Source organism: Vulpes vulpes, unplaced genomic scaffold (assembly GCF_048418805.1).
Source record: "Vulpes vulpes isolate BD-2025 unplaced genomic scaffold, VulVul3 u000000690, whole genome shotgun sequence".
Classification (NCBI taxonomy): domain Eukaryota; kingdom Metazoa; phylum Chordata; class Mammalia; order Carnivora; family Canidae; genus Vulpes; species Vulpes vulpes.
The window spans coordinates 664,934-687,111 of record NW_027325818.1 but is presented as its reverse complement, the minus strand read 5'-3'; the positions used below and the strand labels follow the sequence as shown (position 1 = coordinate 687,111).

At 46.4% G+C, this 22,178-nt stretch overlaps 1 protein-coding gene across 1 annotated transcript in view; it reads left to right on the top strand.

The window, feature by feature from the left end:
- The first annotated feature begins 6,356 nt into the window (after nucleotides 1–6,356).
- NHSL2 (NHS like 2) overlaps nucleotides 6,357–22,178 on the top strand; it is a 118,559-nt gene continuing 102,737 nt past the window's right edge. Inside the window, exon 1 of the mRNA XM_072746337.1 lies at nucleotides 6,357–6,497. The gene's annotated coding sequence lies outside the window, so the exon portion shown is untranslated. The remainder of the gene's footprint in view (nucleotides 6,498–22,178) is intronic.

Genomic DNA, 22,178 nt, shown 5'->3' with positions numbered 1-22,178 from the left:
CCACTGAGCCACCCAAGGATCCACTAGTTACAGATTTTTAAACTTGTGGTCAACACGGAAAAGTATCATGGAAGAAAATAAAAATCACCCATACTTTTACTACCTGATGTAATTCCTTAAAGATTTATTAAAATCCACATACGTGGGACACCTGTGTGGCTCAGTAGGGTTGGGCATCAGACACTTGACTAGGGCTCAAGTCATGATATTGTGGGTTTTGAGATTGAGCCCCACCTAGGGCTCCACATTATGGGGAGTCTGCTCCTCCCCCCACCTTGTATACTCTCTCTCTCTTTGTCTCTCTCTCTTTCTTTCAAAAATAAATACATAAATCTTAAAAAGAAATCTGCATACATGTGAACTTGTAAAACTCACTGTCACAGATGGTTGCCCTATGAGTTTTATATTCCCAACAAAGAATGAGCTGGGGGCCATCCTCTCTTATCCTCTGTTAGTTGGGTCTCTGATGGGAAGAGATGTTGGCTAGGACCCCCAACACTTTAATTCTTTAGCCAGCTGTAGACCATCATGTTGCTAAGTCCTCAAAGAGCATACTGCTCAGAGGACTTTCCATTGGGAGGCAGGGCTCTGGACCTGAACCACTATGTGGTTCCCCCTCTAGGTTTGGGCTAGATTATGTGGGAGCCACCAGGCCTCATTCCAGACCATAGACAGCACTGAGCAGCTTTCTGGAAAGCCTGGGGAGAGGCTGCTTAGGAACTTACTTCCATACCTGCCTGAAGGGGCCTCCACAAATAAACCCATAACCCTAGCTTGCTCAGTTTCCCTTAGGCCTCCTATGAAGAGCTCCATCCCCAGCACACTGGCCCCTTTCTGTGACCTAGTTCCTTGCTATTCACTGCGTGATCCATGGGCCAGCAACATAGACAAGATCTTTATTTTATTTTTTTTTAATTTTTATTTATGATAGTCACAGAGAGAGAGAGAGAGAGAGAGAGAGAGAGAGAGGCAGAGACACAGGCAGAGGGAGAAGCAGGCTCCATGCACCGGGAGCCCGATGTGGGATTCGATCCCGGGTCTCCAGGATCGCGCCCTGGGCCAAAGGCAGGCACCAAACTGCTGCGCCACCCAGGGATCCCAGACAAGATCTTTAGATGATGGTTTGTATGGTAACGTTTAAGAAGCAAAGTGCAAATTCTATTTCAGAAGGTCTGGGATGGAGTCTGAAATTCTTCATTTTCTAACATGCTTCTGAGTAACAGAGATACAGCTTCTTCACAGAACACACTCTGAGTTGCAAAGATCTAGGAGCCTCTTTTGCCCTCCCTTGTTCTCCCCGAAGGCAAAGGGGCTGGAGAGGTCTCGAGGATTTTCTAAAGGTTAAGATGTGTAGACCCATGTACCTATACACACACAGAGTTGAGGGCTGCATCATGGGTGCTTCATAAATGTTTGATGAGTGAATCCATGAAGTTAAGGTGTAAAAAGACCTAAAGCTACGCTTGCACTCCTCCAGCCACTTGCCCATTTCAGTGTCAATATCATCAGCTTCTTGGTCACCAGATGAGATTGGTTCCTTAGCCATTTTCACCCTGGCTCTGCCTTTCTTTTCTCACTGCTTCTATTCTCATTCAGACACTTCTCAGGTAACCCCTGCCTTCCTGCCTCTGGTCCCTCCCCCCCACCCCAGTATTACTGATAAGACTCTGCAGCTACACACTAGGCCTTGGCGAAATAGTTCTAGAATCTTCCTTATCCACTCTGAACCTGCTTTGGCCACCTTGGTGTCTCTGGTCCCTGGAAACTACATCTGGTTTTCCCAACTGTTGCAGTCCTATTTACAGCCTGATACTTTCACTTAATGCCCCCTTTCATCTGAGCTGCAGCCTCCATGACCTGGCCTGCTGTGCCCCTGTACCCAGAAGCTCTTGCATTCCAGCCAGTTTACAGTGCCCCAGGCATCTGCTTGGTCTGCAGGGAAAGTCAAACATGGCAGCCTCATTCCCCCTTCCCATATTTCTCTGACTTTATATATCTTGTCCTCATAAGTAAGTTCTAAGCACCTAGAGGGCAGAGAAATGTGTCTTATTCCTCTTTATCCCTTGCGGCCCCAGCATCTTCTTGGCATTTGTTCACTCACTTCTGAAGGACCAAATGTCCACTCTGTGCCAGGTTCCATATCAGGTGTTAGGGCAGCAGAAGTGGAGGCAGACATAGTCTAGTACGTTCCAGCAGATTCCAGGCAACAGGGAAGTCTAATAACATGAGATTGGCAAACCGATTGTGGGTCCAGGCCAGTAGAAATATTTGTGAACGTGGTGGTGAGCAGGCAGAGGCAGCCCATGCCTAGAACAGATAAGGAAAAATTTTGGGTTGACAGCTGCTCAAGGACTACCTTTAGGAGCCTGAGGGAGACATGGGAGAAGGAGACGGAGTACTGTCTGCTCTTTTCAAAATGAGCACACAGAAGAGGAAGTAGCAATTATGGTTCTGGCAAAAACAATACTTCCAGCTGTTACCTGAAAAAATAGGATTTTTTGGGGGGGGAGGGGGTAATTCTGAAAGGCAGGTGATGTAATGGGAATGGCACTAAACGTCTTTCTAGAACTCAGATTCTGTGACCCCTTGACCTGGGTCTCAGTGCCAGCCCTCCCTCTTGCAGGCTCTCAGACCTTGGACAGCTGCGTTCACCTATGGCAGCCTCATTTTCTTCCTCTCCGATTTGGCAGGATGTGGAGCAGGGTGGTGTTCAAGGAGCTTGGAGTCTTGAGCAGTGAGCTTCCTCTGGGCTGTTGACATTCCTGGCATGCAACAGGAACAGAAGCGTGGATCAGGAAAGCCCAGGCAGCAGAGCAGACTAAAGTCGGGGGCGGGGGGGGGGGTGGAGAATGGAAGGAGAGAGGGCCTGACTTGGGTGCCACATCTGCATGGGGCAAGAGTAGCTTTGATCCTCCCCCACCCCGTTCCTGACCCATGATAACTGCAATATGTTAGAGAGGCTGCACAGGGGTGCCTGGGTGGCTCAGTGGTTGAACATCTGCCTTCGGCTCAGGTTGTGATCCCAGGGTCCTGGGATTGAGTACCATATTGGGTTCCCTGCAGGGAGCCTGCTTCTACCTCTGCCTATGTCTCTGTCTCTCTGTGTGTATCTCATAAATAAATAAATAAAATCTTAAAAAAAAACTTAAAGAGGCCGCACATTTCCCAAGTCACTCTTTAGTTTGTTACAAGTTTGTAGGCACACTCCAGACTCTTAGCTGGGGAGCCCAGGGTTGTGGCAGAGCCAGTGATTATGGCAGGCGCCTTGGGCAGCTGGGGGAGGGGGTCAGTGAGTGAAATCTCCTCTACAGGGAAAGGCCTTGGGGGACTCTCCTGAGGTGAAGCCCAAGGGCAGGCAGTCTCTGAAAAGGCCTCAGAAGAGCTGGCCTTGGTATGTGTCTTAAAGGAAACATTTAAAGACCCCAGGTGTCCAAAGAATGCAAGTGGCATGGTATCATGCGAGGTGTTGGTTGGAGTCATTTTTGCATTGTAGGGGGACTTCTCTGGTAGTAGGGCTTTGCCCTGGGGGGTGGGATCTGCACCCTAATCTGTGGAAGCCCATTTATAGAAAACAATAAGTGCTACCACTGACAGAGCATCTGCTATGGTCCTAGGTGAGGATCTAAGCACTTGAGGGATACTTTATTAACTCATGCTCAGAGCCACCCTCGTTTCACATAGAAGAAGACAGGCACAGAGAGACTAAGTAGGTTGGCCTATCACACAGCTAAAGAGTAGAGGAGCAGACATCCCTGTCTCCAGAGCAATAAACCCCAGTGCCATTAACAGCATCTGTGACTGCCACTAGTAGAATCACGGCTCTTCATATCACCTTCCACTTGTTGGAGGGATCTCAGAAAATTGTTAATGCTCGTCACTACCTCAAAACGAAGGTAGTCATTAGACCCACTGCTAGATCTTGTTATATTGAATGTGTTAATCAAGAAGCACATATGCCTAGATTATAAATTGTAGTTCAGGATCCAGTAATCAGTTTCTTTTGTCATCCTTCACAATGTATTAGATGCATGTAAAAGCATTTTTTTTTCTGAGAAAGGGTCCATCGGCAGCACCAGGCTGCCAATGGGGGCCACGGCCTGCCCTAGAAGGCTTTTCTGATAGATGGTGGGATAAATACTTGGGAAGCGGGCGCACAGAGTGCCGCTTAATGCCAGGCATTCCACCTATATGCTGGTACCACAGCCTCATGACTCTGAGAGTGAGGCGTAATTATTCCACTTGACAAAGGAAGAGACCAGGGCTAGCAAGGAGGGAGCCTTGTCTCTACGGGCACCATCAAGTAAGTGGCCCAGCTGGGACATGCATCCAGGTATGTCTGACTAGAGTCCATTAACCCCCGCGGCTCTATTTTCCCTGAAAAATGAGTGCCAGCCCCCAACTACAGTTCCCTCAAATACAGATGACCCCTACCCCTCACTCCAAGACAAAGGACACCTGAATGCACACTAGCAGACACCACTTTTTCAGCCCCAGAGCATTTCCCGACCTGGGGTATGGATTGAGGGCACCTCCAGGGAGAGGGAGAAACATCTGAGAGTAGTACCAGGCTTGATGGTTGGCAGCCTGGGGAAGATGGGAAATAATGGCTGACAGCTACCTGCCCAGGTTCAAATCCTAGCTCTGCCCCCTGTACATTCATGAACCAATTGCTCAACTCTTGATGCTTCCATTTCCCCAACTGTAAAATGAGAATGATAATGGTACCTGCTAAGATGAGAAGGGTCCGAAGGGTGCAGTGAGGTAAGCCAGAAGAAGCCCTACTGTGTCTGACACTCTGTGAACCATTGCCATTATTTTCTCCTGAGAGGGGTGCATGAAGGGAACCCAAGGCTTCTGGAAGAACACTTCAGGAGATGCCAGCCCTTTGACCTTCCCCATATCTGTTACCTGGCCGCCCTTGCTAGGATTCCCCGGGTGTGATAAGCAGTAGAAGCCCTCAGATCTGGGGCTTGGCCCTCTGGCTGCACATTAAAATCACCCACAGAGTTCTCATGATGGCAGTGCCCAGTCCCCACCCCCACCCCCAGACTAACAGGATCTGACTCCAGGGCTGAGGCTCGACTAGCAGCATTTTTTTCCAAAGCTCTTCAGGAGATTCTAATGTGGAAACAGCTCAGAACCATGCCCTCAAAAGGAAATGGGGCTGTGTGCTGCTATTTGGGGACAGTGAGGAAGGAAGGAGAGACTTGGAGTCCATGCCCTGCTCTGCACACGGGATGAAAAGGAACAGGAGCTCAGGTGTGGAGAGGAAATGGGTGGCTTTAGGGAGGAAGAGAGGTAGGAGTCTGCAGTTAAGACAGAGCTAAAGCGGAGCCACCAGGGCCAGACCCTGGCTCCAAGCCCTGCCAGGTTGAGGGCCTAGGTGGTTTTTCCACAGAGGAAAATGGGAAATACGGGGGTTAAGGGAAGAGGAGGATGTGGGCACAGCCTCTTTCTGTGCCCTTGAACAGTAGATCATGATGGGTTGTTAACACCTTGCAAGTGCACGGGAGACAGACTGTTCCTCCTCCTCCCCTGACATATACACACACACACAGCAGCTCCCCATCCACCCACTCACAAACTCACGCCCAGATTCCACCCCCACTCAACCCAGCAGAAAGTCCCAACTCCAATCTATGTAAATATCTGGCAGCCAGAACAGAACAGCATGCGTGGAGCCGTAGGTGGGGAGGAGACAGTGAGGAGGGTCAGATTCCAGGTCCCCAAGGGGCCTTCCGCTGTAACAGAAGACTGCAGCAAGCCTGGAGCTCAGCAGGGCTGTGATTATTATGTTTTCACATGTTGAGAAAGGAAAGCCACTTGCTCTCAGTTACATAGGGAGTAGTGGTAGAGGCAGGAATCCGAGTCCTGTGCACCTTTTCCCACACTCACCTGCAGACTTCAGCTTTGACCCCTAACCTGCCATTCCTGGGAAACTGCCCCACTTCCCACCATGGCCCTATGTCCCTACCAGGGTCTTTTGAGTCACCCAGCAGAGGTCTTGAGTGGGGTGCTCTGAGAGAATCTCAACTAAACCTCCAGCTCTGAGTCTGAATCAAGAGTGGAGGAGTGGGACATATGAGGATTCACAATCGTCTTGCCTTCCCCCTCCCCATCTTTTGTTCTGGGACATATTTTGGCCAGGTGAGATTCTTCTCTCTGCCTCCCCACTACCACCACCCCAAAGTGGAGACTATGTCTTTAAGAAAGGACAAGTCAGAGCTGTGGGGATCAGTTTCAAGCAGCCCTCAGAAAGCGAATCTGGATTGAGTTTAGGAAGGAAAAAAAAAAGGGGTTAGCTTTGGTCCTGCCTCTTTTCCTTTCTCTCCTTTGCTTGTCCCTCCTCCGGCCTTAGTCTGGAAACTCTTAAGTTGGCCAGGAGGTTACGGAGCCCAGAGCTTTCCTTACCAGCCTTGTCCGTTCACCTTGTCCCCTCCTCCAGCTCCCAAGCAAGCGATCTGGAGGACTGCTGGGAAAGTTGCTGGAATGACTAGGTACGTGGTTGGGACATTTTAACCTTTGCCCTGTCAGTGAGGTCTGGGGGTCCAATACAGGCCTGGTGGGAAATGGGAGGGGGACCCGCAGGATGTCCAAGCACCTTGGTAACTGAGGTAGGGAGAAGGTGGATGGGCTTTGGCCATGTTCCTCTCAGTGACTCCACTAGGGGCTCTGTGTTCAGGTGTCTGTCTGTAGGCTCCAAGAGAGGCTTGGTCCATGCAGCCTGGCCCCCCACCACACTTGTGATCTGCCTACTGGACCCCTAATGGATGGGAGTTTAGGACTGTAATAGTGTTGGGCTTGCTGCTGGAGGATTGGGAGCCAGAGGGGTGCTAGGAACCCCATGAGAAAGGCAGACGGGGCAAAGTCCAGCCCCAGATGTATGTCTGTCCAGGACCCTCTGGTAGCACATAACCTCTCAGTCATGTTCAGTCTGTTTGAGTTGCATTTGCAGAGTGTCAGGAGCCTTGCAAGGTCTTCTTGGGGTTGTTTTCAACTTTCTGGGCTGCCTACAGGCAAGGTTCTTAATTTTTAAAGACTCAGTTTACACTTCAGAGAAAAGGACTGAATGATACTTAGCTGAAAGAAGGGAAACACAAAGAGGTAGAGAAGGCAGACTGGGTGGGTGATAGAGATGTCTGTGAACTCCAGAATGTTTTCCCTGTATATTTGAGGATTCATCCATGAATTTATTTATATATGTATTCAACATGCATCTGTTAAATGCCTATTGGCACCCATTGCTTATGTGGGGAAACCAGCAACCCAACATGGCAGCTGATCCTCCCACCTGACCTCCTTTTCCAGGTCGCTGTTCCTCCCTTCCCTTGCCCACATCCCAGCCAATTTGAGAGGGGAAGAGGCACTAGCTTCTAGTACACTCAGGTGACCTGATGAGGGCATGATAAGTGCTGACATTGTTGGCAATATAGTGGGTATGTCTCACAACAGTCCCTCCTGAAAGAGACTTGGGCCTGAGCCCCAAACATGACTTCAACCACTGGTAAGAACTCTGAAGGTCAGGAACCAGCAGAGATGCAGAAGGTTATTAGCCCAACCTCTCCCAGGCAGAAGGGGCAGGCCAGGCCTATTTTTGGACATTAGGGGTAGAGGGGGGCTCTGGTGGGGCCTTTAGCACCAAAGGTGGGCCAAGCATTGGTTGTATTTGCCAAGAGCATCCTAGGACTGTTCTTAGTGACTTCAGTGAGTTGTCATAACTTGAGCAGCAGGCATGCTGGGATCTCAGCCACCTAGGCTGTTGAGGAAGGTGCAAGGTTGGGAATACTGGTTCTTGGGTGGTTCTTTGGGTGTAGAAGGCTTAGGCATGGCATAGACTCATGTGTGTGTGTGTGTGTGTGTGTGTGTGTGTGTGTGTGTGTCTGTCTGTATGTCTGTGTGTGTGTGTGTGTGTGTGTGATAGGAAGTAGACCCTATGGAAAAAAGCTTTGCAGAAGCCAAGTGGGAAGTATAACCCTATCCTAGTAGGCTTGGGCTTCAGGCCTGGACTCATAAGTGGCAGGTTGCATAAGGGCCAGTGAATACAGTGAAGATGCAGTGAGATCAATGCCAGGGCCTGCTCACCCTGCCTGGGCAAAAATGGGAGGGGATTGAGTGGATGGGTGACCTTCATGACTCTAGTTGAAAGGGGCTGAATGGGACTGCCAGGAGCTACCACCACCCTACTTAAAAACAAAGCCTCACAGCAATATCTGTCTACACTGCACTCTGGGAATTTGGGGCTTGAGCTAGGCTTATCTGAGGGATTATTTCTGAGCCTGGAAGGGAGATGGGGAACAGACTGTGCTTTCTCAAGACTCTGATGTTGACACTGGGCAAACTTGTCCTTGTTCACCCTTCAAATCCCATCCCGGCTGCTCCTGCCTCCCCATGAAGGGCTGGCACAGAGCCAGACCTCCTGTTCCTGCAGGTAGACCCTCTCCCTGTCCCGAGTGGTGTCCACTTCCCGGTTCACAGGCTCTGTCTGCAAGATCCCATCATCCCTTCCCAGAGTAAAGCAACTGCCCCTAGCAAGTTGTTCCTCAGGTTTGCTGAGAAGAAAGGGGGCAGGGAAAGCACCGGGATTGTATCAGAAAGGTTAAATGCCAGCCAGCATTCTAGAGATAAAAGAGGGAGCTGGGCCTTCCCATCTAGGGCAACTTCATGGAAGAAACTCAGGAAAGGTGGTTTCCTCTCCCCGGTGAGGGTGTGTTTTTGAGAAGTGCTTAGGGTGCATTTTTGAGAAGTGCTTAGCTTCCTCTCCATTTTCTCTAAAAGTCTGATCATCTGAAGGGGGCAGTTTTTTTGTACTATATTCTTTTAAAGTGGAGAAAATCTCCCCTGAAATGTAAAGTTGAGTGAATCCAGTAAAAAGATCCAAGTGAATGAGGCTTCTGCCCAAGTATGGGAAAATATCCATCCATCTCTCCACTTAATTAGAAAAATGATCTGCCGAGTAGTGAGTCATGCTGCCCGTTAGCAAACAGCACCGTCTCTAGCCACAGAGCCAGGAATAACATAGGTGAGAGATGACAGCAGCAGCAACAAAGAAAAGATGCAGAGGGATTCAGATTCTTGATGCCAGCTGCTGTTTGGACCCCCTTTGCCCCCTCCTGCGTAGTAGATAATGCACTGAACAGAGCTGTGTCATCTGTGACATAGATCAATATGGCTGGGGGCTCATCCTGCATCTTGATAAGTGGGGTCTCCACAGGGGGCATCCAGGATCAATTTACAGCTCTTTGCATAGTCTGGGAGTTCATTTTTATTGAGGAAAACATACATGCCATAAATTGCGTAAAGCACACTAGTTATAAATGTACAGCTTGCTAAACTTCTTCATATGCACACGACTGTGTGTAACCACCACCCCGGATCAACATATAGAACATTTGAGGCACCAGAGAAGGCTCACTTTTGCCCCTTCCTCTCGGGGCTTTTTTACATGTCCCAAAGTGCTGCAACCAAATGTTTGTGATCAGTGGTGTGCCGATAAATGTTTAACAACCAGTTCTGATGTGTGTAATGTGGGTGCTCTGCTATGTAGCATTTGCCAATTTTTGTGGCATAAATATTCTTACCATGGCTGATTTCTTTTTTTTTTTTTTTTCCCATGGCTGATTTCAAGCTACAAACAGTTTAACAACTGGCTTGCAAAAATCCTGAAAATAGAACAATTGGCTCTGCTGAGGTAGGACAAACTGGTGGTTGTGATGGAGTATCAAAGACAGCCAAGTCCACCAATCTACCCAGCCCAGGCCAATGGGGTGCTGATAAGAGATGCACTCTCAAATATTCCCAGGTCCAGCCCCCTTAGTGAGGAGAGAATTGTTCACAGGATTGAACGTGATCTTTACTTTCTTTTCTTTTTTTAGATTTTATTTATTCATTCATGAGAGACACAGAGAGAGGTAGAGACATAGGCAGAGGGAGAAGCAGGCTCCCCGTGGGAGGCTCAATCCCAGGACTCCAGGATCACGACCTGAGCCAAAGGCAGATGGTCAACCACTGAGCCAACCAGGTGCCCCTGATCTTTACTTCCTTTTGTTCCTGTACCAGACATCATTGTGTCCCTACATCATGGCAAGCTCTAGGGTCACAAACACGTGTAAACCACAGTTCTATCTCTCTAGGAGTTTACGTAACTTAACGCTTGGAGGGAGAGGCAGACCTATGGCAATATATATGCAAAAGGGGCTCTAAAGGCTGGGGAAGGAGACTACATAGGGCTTTTTTGAGAGCACCAAAGAGGGATCATTTCTGCCTAAAAACCTGAAATGCATTTCCTTTTTGTTACTAAGTTTGTGATTTTAATTCCAGTATTTGAAATGCATTTGTTACCCCACTTTACTTTCAGAAGTGTTTTGGGGTTGAGGCGAAGAGCGTCAGATTCCTACACATCTGTCTTGGATCCTCATTCCACATCTTCAGTGCTGTGTGATCTAGGGAAGGTCACTTTACCTCTCTGAGCCTCAGAACCCTCACCTGTACAATGAGGGTAATACCAGTACCTGCCTTACATTGTTATTTTGAGGATTAAATGAGATAATCTATGCATGGCACTTAGCACACACATAAGCACTTTCTAATTATCAGCTTCAATCAGGAATTATTAGCTACTAACTTGGGCAAGCCCTGAATCCAAGTCTCGCTGTCTTCATCATGAAATGAAAATAAAATGCCAACCTTGTCAGGGTTGTCTTGAAAGTAAATACGATCATGTACATGACCTATCTGGCCCAGAGCAAGTTCTCAGCAAACGCTGGTTTTTCTCCCTTCCCTGTTCCCATATAGTGGCTTACAGCCTCTCCTGAAAAAACCCAGCTCGGACATTTTAGGAAATAAATACATCAAATACATAAACCAACCTACTAAAAACAAAAAAAACCTCTTTATTTTGAAATAATTACAGATTCACAGAAAGTTCCAAAAAAATATACAGGGGGTCTGTGACCCTTCACCCAGTGTTCCCCAACGTTGACATCTTACATAATTATAGAAGAGTATCAAAAGCAGGAAATTGATATTGGTACAATCCACAAAGCTGATTCAGATTTCACAGTGCATTCGGTATATGAGTGTATGTATTGTATGTATGCAATTTTATCACATGTGTAGATTTGTATAACCATCCCCACAATCGAGATGCAGAACTGTTTGCTCACCACTGAAGATCTCCCTGGTGCTACCACTTGGTATTCACACCCACTACCTGCATTTCACCCCAGCAATCAAGAGTCTATTCTCCAAGAGTATAGTATAGTTTTATTATTTCAACAATGTTATATGGAGGAATTCATATCTTATGTAACCTTTCAATACTAGCTTTTCTCATCAAGCATAATTTTCTTGAGATCCTTGCAAGTTGTTCTATCAGTTTACTCCTTCTCTTTGCTGAGTAGTATTCCATGCTCGTTTGACCACTCATCTATTGGAGGACATCTGGGTTGTTTCCAGTTTGGGGCTGTTATGAGTAAAGCTTCTATGAACATCTATGTAATAGGTTTGTCTGTGAACATAAATTTTCATTTGTCTGGGATAAATGCTCAAGTGCAATTGCCAAGTTGCATGGTAATCACATGCTTAATTTTTAAAGAAATTGTCAGACTATTTACCAGAATGACTGTACCATTTCACATTCCCACCAGCAATGCATGAGTGATCCAGTTTCGCAGCATCCTTACAAGCATTTGGTGTGGCCACTATGGGTTGTTTTATTTTTTTCCTTTCTTTTCTTTTTTTTAAGTTTAGCCATTCTGATAGGTGTGGTGATACTGCACTGTGGTCTTAACTTACATTTCCCTAATGACTACCGATGTTGACCATCTTTTCATGTGCTTATTTGCCATCTGTATATCCTCCTCAGTGAAATGTCTGTTCATGGCCTTTGTTTTTTTAATAGGATTGTTCATTTTTCTGCTGTTGAGTGCTTTATGTATTCTAGATACTAGTCCTTTGTTGATTATGTGGTTTACAAATACTTTCCAACACTCTGCAGCTTTTATTTTCATGGGATTTTGCAAAGCAAAACATTTTAACTTTGATGAGGTTGAGTTTACCAATTTTTCATTTTGTGGCTTGTCCTTCCAGCAGCAAATCCAAGAACCCTTTGTCTCACCTTAGATTTTCTCTAACCCACGTTTAGTTAATTTATTCTTTGTGAGGTGTGAGGTTTAGCCTTTATTGTTTGTTTTTTGCTTGTTTTGTTTTTTTGCCTGTGGGTGTCAATCCCTTCAGTACCCCTTGTTGAAAGGGCTACCTCCCTCTATTGAATTATTTTTGCACCTTTGTCAAGATCAGTTGGGTGTAATTTGTGGGTCTATTAATGGGCTCTCTATTTTGAGCCATTGATCTGTATACTGACTTCAGAAATGAGTTGGGGGAGTGTTCTCTCCTTTTCTGTCTTCTGTAAAAGGCTGTGTAAAATTGGTGTTAATTTTTCTTTAAGTGTTTGGTAGAATTCTCAGTGAAACCACCTTGGCTTGGAGATTTCTTTTTCAGTAGCTTTTCAAATTTTGAATTCAATTTTTTAAATCCTAGGACTATTCAGGTGATCCATTTCTTGATTGAGCTTTGGTAGTTTGTGGTTCTGAGATATTGGTCCATTTCTTCTAAGTTGTTGAATTTTTTTAAAGATTTATTTATTTATTTATGAGAGAGAGAGAGAGAGAGAGAGAGAGAGAGAGAGAGAGAGACAGGAGGAGGGAGAAGCAGGCTCCATGCCGGGAGCCTGATGTGGAACTCGATCCCAGGACTCCAGGATCTCGCCCTGGGCCAAAGGCAGGCGCTAAGCCGCTGAGCCACCCAGGGATCCCCTAAGTTGTTGAATTTATGAGTGTAAAGTAGTTAATAATATTTGCTTATTCTCTGTTTAATGGTCTCAGGATCTGTAGTGATATCCCTGTTTTATTCATAATATTGATGATTTGTCTCTTCTCTCTTTTTATTTTTGTTAATCTTGCTAGAGGTTTATCAGTTTTGTTGATTTTTTTTTTTTTGAGAGCCAGGTTTTTGTTTCACTGATTTTGCTCACTTTTTTCATTTTAAATTTCATTGATTTCTGCTCCTATCTTTATTTTTCCCTTAATCTTCTTGCTTTGGGTCTGTTTTTCTCTTCTATTTTCTTGGGGGAAGGAACCTCCAAATTATGGATCTAAGGCCTTTCCACTTTTCTGATGTAAGCATTTAGTGCCATAAATTTTCTAAGTACTGTTTCAGATCCCAGAAGTTTAGATGTGCTGTATTTTAATTTTTACTCAGTTCAATGTATTTTAAATTTTTCTTTGAGACTTCCTCTTTGACCCATGATTGTTTAGAACTGTGTTGTTTCATTTCCATGTGCTTGGAGATGTCCTTGTTGTCTCTTTTAAATTGATTTTTAGTTCGATTCCATTATAGTCAGAAAATACAACATGATTTCAAACATTTTTCATGTATTGAGGTTTGTTTATAGTCAAGGATATGGTTTACCTTAATGAATGTTCCATAAATGCTTGAGAAAAATGTGTACTCTATTCTTGTTGGATAGAGTGTTCTAAGAATGTCAGATCCTATGGGTTGATTATGTTGTTGTGTTCTTCTGATTTTCTGTCTAGTAGGTCTATCAGTTATTGCAAGTGGAATGTTTAAGTCCCCAGCTATAACTGTAGATTCACCTATATCTACTCTTAGCTCTGTTAGCTTTTGCTCCTTGTATTTTGCAGCTCTATTATTTGTTATATCCACATTTAGGATTGCTATCTTCCTGGTGGATTTATCCTTTCATCATGTGTAATGTCTGTATATGTATGTATACAGAGACCCATGCAATATCTCTTTTTCCTTGTAATTTCCTTTATTATAAAGTCTACTTTATCTGATATCAATACAGTCGCTGTTGCTTTTTAAAATTAATGTTTGCATGATATATCTTTTCCATCTTCTTACTTTAAGCCTACTTATTATATTGTTACATTTGAAGTGAGTTTCTTGTGGACAACATATAATCAGGTTGTGTTTTTTAGTGCATTCTGCTAAACTCTTTCAGTTTGGATATATAGACCGTTTACATTTAATGTAATTATTGATCTATTAGGGCTTAAGTTTGCCACTTTATTTTTTTAAGGTTTAAGATTCTCTTATTTTTTTAAAGATTTTATTTATTTGAGAAAGACTGAGTGTGAACGAGTATGAGCATGGGGAGGGGAAGAGGGAGATGGAGAGAGAGAACCTCAAGCAGCATAGGATTCATATTTTCAGATGCATGGTATGAGAGTGGGGCCTGGGAACCTGGGATCTAATCACACTTCTTGTCTTTAGATAAGTCACTTCACCAGTCTGAGCCTTAAATGCCAGGGTCATACGAAGCTTTAAATGATTTATGGTCTGTGAGAGACCTGTGATAGAGACCCCCCCCCAGTCTCATGTCTGTTGCAGCAGGCCCTCAAAAAAGGAGTGTGTACAAAAGGATGAGGCAGGGGCAGCCTGAGACCCTTTGTTGCCCTGAATTTTCAAAATTGTAAAGTCTTTCAAACATAGAGCAAAGTAGGGGGATAAATGTCAAATCTTAACATTTTGCCACATTTGCTTCAGATTTTGGCTAAGGAACAGCTTATTAGAAGCCAGCTGTAAGCTCCACCCCATCCTAGCCTAGAAGCCAGTATCTCTGTTTCTAATTCCCATGTGTGCATTTATACTTTTGCCACATATGTATTCATCCATAAACTACATATATTATCTTGCATGTTTTTAAACTTTATGTAATTGGCATCATACTGTGCATGCATATTCTTCTGTAACTTGCTTTTTCTAACATTGTGCTCTTGAGGTTAATCCATGCAGATAAAGGAGTTATAATTTGTTAATTTTTATTGCTGTATACTGTTCCACACAATGGCTGCACCTCAATTTATTCATCCATTCTCCAGTTTTTAGATATTTGGATTTCTTGTCATTTTTCACCGTTTATAAACAGTGTTCCTATGAAACATCTTTTGAAACATTCAAAAAAGGCTACAACTTCAAGTTAAGTCCAGTTCAGTGGCAGATACACTCACAATCAATAATCCTATTGTGGTGTCTGTGGGAAATCTCAGAAAGCTTGGTTAACCACAGTCTGGCTCTCTTTGGTTAGGTGGGAACTGGTTGCACCAGGTCAGCTGGGTGCTGTGTGAAGTGGTTGTGGGTATTCAGGACTCCATGAGAACCTACCACCCCTCACCCCACCACCACATTTTAGAAATACACACGCATCTTCTCCACTCATTTACAATCCTATGGCCATCCTCTCATCGTGTCCCCATAACTTTCATGCCCATCCCCTTCAGTGTACAACACACAGTCAGTGTCCCCTCCTCTGCCATTCTTCACTTGTTAGCCTGCAGTCCTATGGCCCCAGAGGAGGGAAAGAACCCTAGTGTTTATTGAGCTTCTGCGCCATACACTAACACCAGGTGAAGTGCTTTTAGGTTACCCACCCAGCCTTCTAAGCAGTGGTTACCATTTCCATTACCTAGATGAGGAAACGACAACCCAAAATGGGTTAAGAGAGTACAGCGTTCATACCTATGGCGTGTGTGGCCACCATGGGATGGGGGTTGGGGCAAGGCAGGGCTCTCCTGGAAGAAGTACGCTAAGCTCTCTTTGTAGGTTTTGTTGAGCATTCTAGAACAGGCTTCTTCCTTTTAGGGTATGTGCCTTAATCTTCCCTTGAGAGGGTATCCCAAGGAATCAGAACTGGATAGGAACACAGATCATACGTATGTAGTTCCACATTTCATTGAACATACCCACTCATGCTCACACAACCACATACTCTTTTACTAACCCAGACTGACACAGGGCCCAAACAAACACATATTAACCGGCTGCAGCATGTCACCTGGTACCTTGTTTACCTTCTCATACCTATTCTGTAATGAAGTAGTATCATTCCCATTGTTTTTCCTGGTTTAGATGTTGAACCGCAGGGAGGTTAAGTCACTTGCTGAAGGTCCCAGACCTAAGATGTGCTGGAGGCAGTATTCTAGACCAGAGTGATGTGGGGTGGCCCCTGGAGCACTCCAACCCCCAATAAAGTTCAAGTGTCATGCTCCTTGGTCATATGGACTCCAGTCTTTTTGTCCATGAGCTCCCGGAGTGTGCCAGGCTCTGCACCAAGCTCTTGGTCTCTCTCTTTTGCTACCTCTCCCTCTGTCAAATAAATAAATTAAAAAAAAACTTTAAAAAGCAAGAAACCAAACATGAGTTTTTGGCATCTCAAAAAATGGGAAAACATGGCAACCTGGGTCAGTAATTCTAGATGAGAATGAACAGAACAGCTGAAAAGCAGCTGTCCCCTTAGACGGGGTGCAAATTGCCCCATTTCCCACAGTCCACACATCTCCTTATGATGTTTCAGGCATGCAGGACCACTTACTATGCTTGAACTTGTCTCTGTACATGACCTGCTTCTCTCACTTATATTAGCTTCCTGAGCCCTCTCAGCATTTTCGGTTGAAATCCCTGATCTACATATCCAGCTATTTAACTATTTCCAAAACACATCTCCATGTTTGCCTTTGTTCTAACCTCTATGCCATGCCACCCACAGCCTACCTAGAAATGGGTACCCATCCTTTAAGATCCAAATGAAGCTTCATCTCCCCAGTAAAGACTCATACAAGCAGAGTTGTGGATTTCCTCCTCTAGATTCTTGTTGCATCCAGTCCAATGCTCCATCATTATTATGTATCTATTGGTTTATAATGATCTGTTCCTGCTGCTGAACCATGTGTTCCTCAAGAGCGGGAATCCTCCTTATCCTTGAATCACCAGCACCTCGTACAGATTTGGCTCAGGTCATGATCTCAGAGTCCTGCAGTGGGGAGAGGGAGAAGCAGGCTCTCAGCTGAGCTGGGAGCCCGACCTGGGGCTTGATCTCAGGACTCTGAGATCATGACCTGAGCCAAAAGCAGACACTTAACCACTGAGCCACACAGGCACCCCCATACTTGGTTTCAATATAAAATAGTGTCACTTTTGGGGTACCTGGGCAGCTCAGTCAGTTAAACATCTGGCTCTGGATTTTGGCTCATGTCATGATTTCAGGTAGGATTGAGCCCTGTGTTGGGCTTCAAGCTCCACGTGAAGTCTGCTTGAGATTCCCTCTCCTTCTCCCTCTGCCCATCCCCTGGCACTCACTTGCTCTCTCTTTCTCTCTCTCATAAATAAATAAATAAATAAATAAATAAATAAATAAATAAAATCACTTTTCACCATTGACAGCGATTTTAAATTTGTGAGCTACATCATCCGAACATGTCTACCAGCCACTCCTTTGTGGCCTCTGGCATGACTCTAACCTGAAGAGCAGAGGGAACAGGAAAGAAACAGTAGGGCCCTGCCCTTCCACAGGTAACCCGACTCCTGAGTGATTCAGAAATATATGCACCTGACTTTCAAAATCATCTTTAAAACAGAAGACAGCACAGACAAGTTCCAATAAGTTGAAGAAGAAAAAAGGGGGTGGGGGTAGCAGGATTTCATGTTGCCTCCCTTCTTCCCTTTATGGGTTGAAACATTCAGCGTCTGGCTTATGTACTCATCTGATTCTGGCCCTCACCTCTTGATTCTCAGCAGGCTAGGGGTGGGGATGGGATGAAAAACAAAAGGAGTACAAGAAGGGCGAGGCAAGGACGGCCTCTGAGAAGCTTCCCATGCAGGATGCTGCCAGCCTTCTCTTTCCCTGTCTCCCTTGACTCTGGACTTCCCTACCAGGGCCTGCCAGCCCTGACCCAAACAGCTGCCACAGATCCCAAGTGCTTTCTTTCAGGCAAGAGAGGGTAGACTGGCCTGGGGTGGAGACTGCAAGACTCTGGAGGCCTTGCCTGGAGACAAAGGCCTTGCAGGCGTCACAGATGAAGCCATCCCCTCAGCCCCTGCCCCTGTGCATTCTACTCTTCCCTCCAATCACTCCAGTCCCTAGTCTCTGTGATTTCAGCAGGAAAACATCTAGAGTGTGTTCAAACCACACAGTCTGGCAGAGTGAGCTAGTCTTTGAAACGGAAGCCTGAAGCTTCACTTACTGGGCTCCAAGCTTGTGTGGTGATACAGTGGCAGGCAGCCCAGGCTGCTGTTTCTGTGGAAGGTTGGTGGCTTCACTTCACCCCCAATAGGGGTCCAGGAAAGGACTGTCACTGACTGACTTCCTGGCCTCATTGTTTCTCCATGCCCTGCTTTGCCCCTCATCTACTTCCTCCCCAAGAGCAGGGCTCAAATATTCTATTCTCTTTGTCTGTAGTCCTCACTTACAACCACCTTTTCAGGCCAGTATGAACCTGGAGTGTTAGGGCCAGACTGGAGTGTGGTGTCCTGAAGCTGGAAAGGTCCAGTTGCTAACCTGGACCACACCTGTTAATAAGCAGTAATGAGAGGAGCCAGTGGGGAAGATTTAAGAGGCAGGATCTTGGAAAGAGGCTGAAAGTCAAAGCTGAGCAGCGTGTCTGACCAAAACAGTCCCTGAGCTAAAAGGAGGACCTTCAAATGTAGCCTGGGTCCTAAGTTGAGTGAATAAGGAGCCTGTGGCCTAGGTTGAAGATGTGGACCTATTGTGAGCCCAGTGCATTGTAGGTGCTTTATGTAAACGAATGGACAAATGGGCAAAGCAGTTGTAGGCATGTCATTCAGGGCTCTCACAGACCCAAGTCAGGTGGCTCCTGTTCAGAACTGTTTGGTTACCCTCTCTGCTCATGCATGTTCTGTGGCTGACCCGGGCTAGGTGTGCAGAGTGGTGAGGTGCAGGAGAGAGAGTTGGGCTCGGTGCTGCCACCAGGGGCCCACAGTCAAGCCAAGGGAGATAGGCATGCACACACACAACCACAACCCGTTTCCGGACTCCAGCAATTTTTGAGCCCAGCAGACTTAATACCCTTTTACCCTTAATACCAAGTTCACTGGGATCCCTGGGTGGCGCAGCGGTTTGGCGCCTGCCTTTGGCCCAGGGCGCGATCCTGGAGACCCGGGATCGAATCCCACATCGGGCTCCCGGTGCATGGAGCCTGCTTCTCCCTCTGCCTGTGTCTCTGCCTCTCTCTCTCTCTCTCTCTCTCTCTCTCTGTGACTATCATAAATAAATAAAAATTTAAAAAAAATTAAAAAAAAAATACCAAGTTCACTAAGAGAATAGAAGGGAAGGGAGAAGAAATGGGTAGGAAATATCAGAAAGGGAGACAGAACATAAAGACTCCTAACTCTGGGAAACGAACTAGGGGTGGTGGAAGGGGAGGAGGGCGGGGGGTGGGGGTGAATGGGTGACGGGCACTGAGGGGGGCACTTGACGGGATGAGCACTGGGTGTTATTCTGTATGTTGGCAAATTGAACACCAATAAAAAATAAATTTATTATTAAAAAAATACCCAGTTCACTGTCACTTCATTTACTCTCCTAAAATGAATTTCCAAGAAAATGTCATCCTCCTACATATGTAACGACACCCTGAAGACACTCCTTGAGGTCTCTAAAAATTTAACCAGGTTGCATATCGCACGTGAATATCAATCATGCACCAAATTTTATTAATGATATTAATAGATGCTATGTATTGAGAATGATCTGTGTTCCCAGGCAGTCGCTATGTACCATTTGTAATCTGTGTGCTAACTAGGTGGAGTAGACAGTTTTACTGTCCCCTGTTTTATACCTGAAGAAGCTGGGGAATGAAAAGTTTCCTGATGAAATTGCCCAAAGTCACCCAGGAACTGGCAAAGCTGGTATTTGACTCTAGGCAATATGGCCTCAGGCCTGTGCTCTTTATTTTTTAAGGTTTTACTTATTTATTCGTGAGAGACATAGAGAGGCAGAGACATAGGCAGAGGTAGAAGCAGGCTCCCCGCAGTGAGCCAGACTTGGGACTTGATCCCCCAACCCCGGGATCGTGACCTGGGCCAAAGGCAGACGCTCAACCACTGAGCCACCCAGATCCCCCTCAGACCTGTGCTTTTCTGTTACATTCTGCTCCCTTAGAAACAGCGTCTTCAAGGCCCTGATCCACATTTCAGCACCCTTTACTCTGGTTTTCCCTTTTCTGGGAGGCCGCCATGCATCAGACTCTCCAAAACCCCCTCTTGAACAGTTGGTCTCTGTGCCTCTTGGGCCACACACAGTTGAATATTTTGGCCAAGGTTTACTCCATCTCACCTGGGGCCTGTATTCCTCAGCCCTTGTCCTTGCCCACTCCAGGCAAATGGAACCCCACATTTTAGGTAAGATCTTTCCTGGAAAGGAGTGGAGAGTCCGTAAGCACAAAATAAACTGACCACACTGTGAGGCGACCAGGTTAGTCCTACACTTGAATTGAGTGCACAGATTTGTCCTGCCAGCACTTATTGGGCCCTCCTTTATGTCACACACGCCTTGTGTGGTGACGGGGATGCAGAGATCAATGGGGCAGAGTCCCTGTCCTTTAGGAGCTACCAGGTGTGTTAGGAGGGATGCAGGGAATCAGTTCCGGGGGAGCTTGGCCAGTACCATTGTCATGGAAGAGAAGACGTGGAGCTGAGGGAACACAGGTCAATTTTAGGCCCAACCGACTGGCACTTCCAGGCTTCTGGAACAGTGGGGATAGTGAGTGCAAATCAGGAATCCAAAGATTTGGAAGCAGGTGTCTGGGACCAACATGGTAGCAGTGAAGGACCTTGCAGCTTTTTGGATTCTCACATGCTTGGGGCTCATCTGACACAACCAGAGACCAGACTTTGGGACAGCAGGGTGACTTCAGATTCCTCCTAGCTTTGGAAATCTTCCCAGGTGAGTGGAAGGGAAGGTGCTGCTTCCAGAACAAGAACTCGAGCTCCTGTCAGCATGAACATCAACCGGCAGCCTTGTCAGGGTGTCCCTCCCACTCACCCCTCGGCATTGTTTGAGCCCCCACAGTACTCGAGAGATTGCATAAGGGAAGAGTGACCCATGGAAATTTCCTAAATGATGTGGTGGCTGTAGAACATTCTGGAAGCTCCCATGTAGAGAATGGGGCCATCAGGGTCCAAGTTGCTACTGGGCAGCAGGGCCAGGGACAACCAAGACCCAGCAACCTTCCCAGCTTCTAGCACACAGCAGTTGCTAAAATTAAAGAACAGTTAAGTCAGGGCATGAGAAGCAGTGTGACTACGGTGCCTCAGGGGCATGGGGAAAACTCAAGGCAAATTGGATACAGATGGCACTATCTGGGAAACGCAGGGAGCAAGGTGCAGTAGTGGTCCTTGGTGTGGGAATCTCGTTTGCCCATCCCACAAGCCAACCCACGAAGGCCAAGGAGTCTATGCAGAGATACAACATTAAGGGAAGGGAGGGCCTGGCAGGAGCCAGACCTACCAGCTGGATCCTCAGCAACCAGCTGAGGCTCAGAACTGGGTGGGGTGCAGGTCCCTCGTGGGGTGAGGCTGTTGGAGGGAGCAAGGACAGTGGCCTCAGACACGATGGATGGTGAGGAAAACTGGCCCCTCACAGTGGGAAGATGGGAGGCCCCTGTGGCCTCTGGGGCTCAGCTCACTCCCAGCCTCAGATGCGGTGCCCAGGTCAGCACACACTATTTGCAGTGCCCTCTCAAATCATTTGCTGAGGAGGGAACCCCTAGTGCCGGGTTGGGTTCACACAGGTTCCAGAGCTAGGCCAGGGTGAGCAGGCAGAATGTCTTTGACCATCTTTGCTGATTGCGACAGGCCTGGGACAGGCATGGACTGACATATAAATGGGTTGCCCTTCATTCAGGGGTTTAAGATGACCTGTGTGCCTTTTCATATCATGTATAGACTACAATTTGTACTTGGGCAGACCTGGCAAAAAGGAAAGTCTGCTGAAAACTGCTTTAGAGATGGTATGTGTGTGTATATATATATATAAACTTACCAGTGGTAAAGGCCTTGGTGGGAGTTCCCTCAGTTTTCCTAAGGCCCCTCTCCATGGACAAGTATAAGCGCCTAAACAAAGCTGCAGATCCTCCCCCTCCCTAGTTCAGGGAGACAGTTTCACAGTCCAAGCCAATGAAAACCAAGGCTGCCTCATGGAAACAGAGGGGCTCACCCCCCATTGGTCCTTGCATGTTACTAAGCACTTTCATTGGTCCATTTTCCCTAACTCCCTGGTCCCTTCTTTCCTAACCTTTTAAGGTTTGGAGTTTCTTTGCTCCTAGGCCTACCCACAGCCCCAACTGATAGGTAAAAGACAA